This window comes from Abrus precatorius, unplaced genomic scaffold (assembly GCF_003935025.1).
Source record: "Abrus precatorius isolate BTA unplaced genomic scaffold, Abrus_2018 Scaffold5, whole genome shotgun sequence".
NCBI lineage: Eukaryota > Viridiplantae > Streptophyta > Magnoliopsida > Fabales > Fabaceae > Abrus > Abrus precatorius.
This window is the reverse complement of record NW_020874395.1, coordinates 22,531,211-22,537,210: the sequence shown is the minus strand read 5'-3', so window position 1 is coordinate 22,537,210 and position 6,000 is coordinate 22,531,211. Positions and strand designations below refer to the sequence as shown.

Below are 6,000 nucleotides of genomic sequence, written 5' to 3'. Positions count from 1 at the left end.
AGAATTCATAGGAACATCTACTTTTTCTTCTGAATGGTCTTTCTTCAATAGCTTAAAATTTCCTTGTTGTAGATCTTGTTCAATTTTTCTCTCTACTGCATCATTTACTTTCTTTTCTGCTGGTTTAGGACTTGCAACTACAGCTCCACTCCTTTTAGTTATGGCTTGACATTGCTCTTTAGGATTGATTACTGTATTGCTTGGAAATATTCCTTCATCCCTGCTGGATAGTTGTTCAGCTAATTGTCTGATTTGTGTTTCTAGTTTCTTCATGGAAGCTTCTTGGTTCTTGAAGCTTGTTTGAGTCACCTTCATGAATTGCAAAATAGTTTCTTCCATCTCAGTCAACCTCTCATTCATAGGCTTGGAAAATTTCTGATTTCTTTGAGGTTGAGTGGATGAATTCCTCTAAAAATAAGGCTGTTGTGTTGCTGGTTCTGCATTAGAAAAAGAAAAATTTGAGTTAGAATTCTTTGCAGCAGAATATTGATTATTCCAATTAGAATACTACTGAGTTCTATTATTCGAAAATTGAAATCTAGGGGGATATGATGGCTGTTGTCTCTGAAAATTATTCATATAATTCACTTGCTCTTGTGGTTCACTTGTAGATGCCTCGCATGCACCATTTACATGGTTTCCTCCACAAAAATCACAACTTAGCTGACTGGTAGGCATACTCCCTGTTTGCAGATTGCTGATTTGTTGTGTTAAGGCAGTAATTGTTCTGAAAACATTTGATTTTGTAGCTGATTCTGTGCAAGAAAAGTTTCCAGAACCTTAGCTTCGTGACCAGAGTTTCTTCCTTGATTTCTTGAGTTTGAATTCTGATAGATTGAAGATGCCATCATCTCAATAATTCTTTGAGCTTCTTCCAAGGACTTTGTATTTAATGAACCTCCAGCAGCAGCATCAACCATTGTTCTTGTTGCTGCATTCATCCCATTATAAAAAGTTTCCAATTGCATCCAATCTGGGATACAATGATGTGGACACCTTCTAAGTAATTCTTTGTATCTTTCCCAAGCTTCATACAATGATTCTCCTTCTTGCTGCACAAAATATGTAATTTCTCCTCTCAACTTAGCAGCTTTGGATAGAGGGAAGTACTTAGTTAGAAACTTATTCACAAGTTCTGTCCAAGTTGTGATGCTTCCTTGTGGTTGAGCTTGTAACCAACATTTTGCTCTATCTCTCAAGGAAAAAGGAAATAGTCTCAATCTGATAGCTTCTTCACTAACTTTATTCATTCTTATGGTGTCACAGAGCTGCAGAAAATTTGAAATATGTAAGTTAGGATCATCAGAATTTTCTCCAGAAAACTGATCCTGTTGGACTAAATGTAGTAGGGTAGGTTTAATCTCAAAATGATTGGCTTGAATAGTTGGCCTAATTATAGAAGAGTTAAAACCTTGCATGTTAGGAATAGCATAGTCCCCTAATGTTCTAATTTTGTTTTGCTCTGCCATTTTTATTGCTGGATTTGGTTATCTCAAAGGTGTAGGTGTTCTTTTCACTCTAGGATTACTCTGAATTCTAGAGAATGGACAGCTTCTAATTCACTATCACTTCCTATGACTTTTTCTGCTCTAGACTCTTTTCTCTTCTCAAAGTTATGTCTATGTCAGGATCAAAGACCAGAATTGATTTATTCTTGTTTTTACCACGCATATACAAATCAGATTAAAACAAAATTAGACTACAATCAATACTCAGAAATGCACAACAGAAATCATGCAAAATCTATCAGTAAAAGCATATAGAAACTTAAATCTAGCAGTTGTAGAATTTTTAAATCATATAAAAATATGCACAATGGCAATTACAAATATGAAGAACAATGAAAACTGAAATTATGCAAAAAACAAAGATGTAAAAACTCTATGCAGCAGACAACAATATTATGCAGAATACTATACAAGGTGCAGTAAAATTATGCAGAAGCAATTTGAAAGCAAAGCAACAAAATAAATGCTCAATCTAGTTACTTTTCTACTACTAATGATATTTAAAAGCAAAATTCCTCGGCAACGGCGCCAAAAACTTGTTGTTCGCAATCTAACACTAGCAAGTGCACTAGGATTGCAGCAAGTGATGAGTAAATTAAAGATCATAATATCGTCTCCACATGAAATTTAGGTTTCAAGTACCACTTCACAGAATTATAACCATTTGAGCCATACAAATTTTGGAATGAGATTTGTAACATATAACAGCAGTAAAGCAAAGAACTTGCAGAAAAATAGAGTATGTAATGAAATGAGATAGGAATGAAGAATAGTTAGGAATTTACTTCACAAGAATATCAATATCAATTCAATTATGCCTCTGAACATTCAAGAACTTGGTTAATTGACAATCAGTTTCGCATAGCAATAGCCAAAGGTTAATTCCTTAACTCATTGACCCTAACAAGCAACTAAACCACCCTAATCCCTTAGGTGAAGTTCAATTTCAAGTTGCATTAAGACTTAGAACCTTAAGATTGCAGAATTAGGTCTCCTTATTCCTAAGAAATCCCCAAATTCTGATTGCTAACTCAGATCAGAGAAGCAAATCCAACTTCCATTGGTAATTGTTCCTCTAAGATGAATCAAACGAATTTCCATTCATAGATTGCAAGAAAAACAGAATTCACAATTCAATTAATCCAAGAACTCAAAATTCAGAAGCAAGAATCAAATCAATACATCAATTCGAGTTCCATAAACCCCTAACTACAAGAAAACTACTCAGACATGGGAGAAGAGAAAAGAGAAAGAAGAAGAAGAAGAAGAAAAACTCCAAGAAGCCATAGCCGGAAGCTCCAATCCGATTCCTCTTTGTGGAAGCTTCAAGACTTGACCCCAATCTTCTCTCTCAAGCTCTCTCAACGAGATCTAATAGAAAAAACGAAAAATAAAACTGAACTCCAAAAAATCTGCACGTTTCTGTTATTTATAGAATTTCTCAGATTTGCGCGTTATCACTTTTATGAGAAATAGTAGCCATGCAGAAGGTTTATGGTTGCGCGTTAACACTTTTATGAGAAAAAGTGTCCACGCGCAACTTTCCTGATATTGAAAGCTCTCTGGAACTATCACTCTTGCTGATAAAAGTGACTACGCAAAGCTCAAGTGGTTGCGTGTGATCACTCTCATGAATAAAAGTGATTACGCACAACTCGCCAAGTTGAAAGCTCTCTGGAACGTTCACTTTCGCTGATAATAGTGGTTACGCAGAGCTTTTCCTGATATTTGCCTCTCTGGAACGCTCACTTTTACTGATAAAAGTGATAACGCCCAGGCTTTCTTCTTCTTTGAACTTTGGAGTGATCACTTTTACTGACAATAGTGATCACGCCCAGTCTGCACTTTCTTGGTCTTGTGTTTTTGGAGTCCAGACTTGCTTCTTTCTTCTTCCTTGTCATCAAGCCTCTATTTTCATGAACCTTGCTCGAATTATTCCTTCAAAAACAAGATTAAAAACTTAATTCCTAAGCAAAAATTCCACAATTGCTAAGATAACTACAATTTTAAAGAAAACTTAAATTCATTCTCTTTTTCTGAGTTTTTCCTGCTTTTTTCATATATTTTTCTTATCAAATGTGTTAGAATTATGCTAAAATATTAGTAAAAATATGGATTCATCAACTATGTAATTTTTTTAAATTTTTAAGCATTTGAGAGAAATTAAAGATTAATGTGAAAAATGATAGTACAGTTGTTTGATCACATTGACATATCATTTTCTCGCTACAGTCAACATTGATAACTAGTCGATAACATAGTTAGTATTTGTAACAATGGAAGGAGTAGCATTAATAAGGGATGCAATTGCTACCATAATTTAATATTGCATGATTTTGTTAGATGAAGTCTTAATCAAATATTGTATCTTGGAATCATGTTTAGTATCGCATAAACACATTATACTGCTCTTTAGATTTGTTTTATTGAAAACCTAAAATTAAGAAAACGTAAATAGACAAAAGAAGATTTTAACTTTTCATTCACAAAAAATTTATATTTCAATAATTGTTTACAGTGCAATTCGCAATATTTAAAACAAATTGCTTTATAATTAGTTTTCTAAATTCATTGCATTCAAATTTTTTTCTTACATTTTCAATTACATGAACCTGCGCGAGGTTAGTGTAAAATGGTGGCTGACTGGGAGATGTAAGCTATCTCTTTATTAGTGAGCTTTCTCGTGAACTTCGCCGAATTGCCTGCCCAAACCTGCAAAATATACAAAATTTCATATACATGTTATTATCTCGTAAGCCTAATAGGATGTTAAAATGGAATAATATATTGCTTTTTCTACCAAAAGGAAAAATATAAATAGTTTGAATCTTATGATAAAATCTATGAGTGGGTATATAAACTCATGCAGTTGAAGAGCCGATGTAACAATCCTGATCCTTTGAATCTTAATTTGATAAGCAAAGGATCACGATTTAATCAATTCCAAGGTTCTTATTAAGCAAATGGACTGTCTTTTTTTTTTTTTTTTTATCTTAAGTGAGCATGTGTCAAATTGGTTTGTGGATACCATGGCCTAATACATACTATTAAACAATTTTAATGCCACACTAATTATCCTCAAATTTTGTAAAAAAACTGTACAAAACCACTAACAATATTTCATGAAAAACTAATAGATAAATCAAGATTCATTATTGAAATTATTAAATAATATAAAAATTTATTTTAAAAGTGAATTAAGATTCATTTCTATTTAATTATATAATTTATTATTTAATTAAAATATACTCCCTTTTATTTAGTTATTTATTTTATTAATTAATCAAAATATATTATCTTAAATATTTTTATATTATATTATCCAATGTAATTTAATTATAGATTATTGAGTTAATTATTTAATGTAATTTATCTGTTAATTAAATTAAAATTGATTCACTTAATTAACTCAATAATCTATAATGTTAGGATGTAACATCTCTCACTTCATTGGTTATAGATTATTGGAATCTAACATGTACCTACGTCACCGTTGTCAACATACAATTAAATTTTTTAAGTTAAATAATATTTTATTTTTAAATTAATTAAATATTTCACCCTTTAAAATATACCTTTTCAAATATTTTTACTTTAATTATAAAATAAATAATTTATTATTTAAGTTAAGAAAAGATTTTATTTTATTCACACAAAAATTTATAATTCATCCTAAATTAATTGGATAATTATTGCATTAACCAATGTAAATATTTTTTTAAATATTTTTTTCTAATTAATAATAATTAAGTTATTTATTTATTTACTGATTCATTAATCAAGTTAAAATAATATTTATGCAACAATTTGTAATACATTAGTTTAGTTGACTCTATTTTTATAAGTTACAGAGATTCATGTATATCAATGTTACCTTAAGTTTTATGCAATATATGCTTATTTTAAAATTAAATTATATTTTACCTCATTTCATTAAATATTTATATTTATTAAATAACCTAAATATATTTTTCATTTTTCTTTATATATTTTTCCTTTATTAAGTAAAATTAACTTTATATTTTCAAACTTTAAGTCATGTTTCAAACTTTAATAAACTAAATAACCAAGTATTTGAATACTGAAAACATCATATGATGTTTTACAATACCGAAATGCAATTTGTATTATTTTTGGTAGTCAAATCAATTATGAGAAATTTACTTATAGCTTGCTTTTCTTAATTTGTTTGTAATATAAGTTTTCTTTTAATTAATTTACTCACTGGAATATTTTAAATTTAAATATTTTTTATTATTAATTAACTTTTTCTTGTAGTGATTTACTATATAAGTGTGTGACTTTCCTTCACCTCCCGTATTGTTTATAATAGAATACATGTATAATTATACTATCTTATATTCTAAATGTTATATTTTATAAAAAAATAATTGTAAAATAAAGTATTTTAATAAATTTTAAATTAATACAAATTTTTATTTAGATAAAACTACATAACTTTGAATTTTCTATTATATCTGGAGATACATAA

The 6,000-nt window shown here is 29.6% G+C and overlaps 1 non-coding gene across 1 annotated transcript; it reads left to right on the top strand.

Annotated features, from left to right (window-relative positions):
• Positions 1-978: 978 nt before the first annotated feature.
• LOC113868198 lies at positions 979-1,085 on the top strand. The gene has a single exon (XR_003505225.1). It is a non-coding gene; the product is annotated as a small nucleolar RNA R71 (small nucleolar RNA).
• The last annotated feature ends 4,915 nt before the right edge of the window (positions 1,086-6,000 follow it).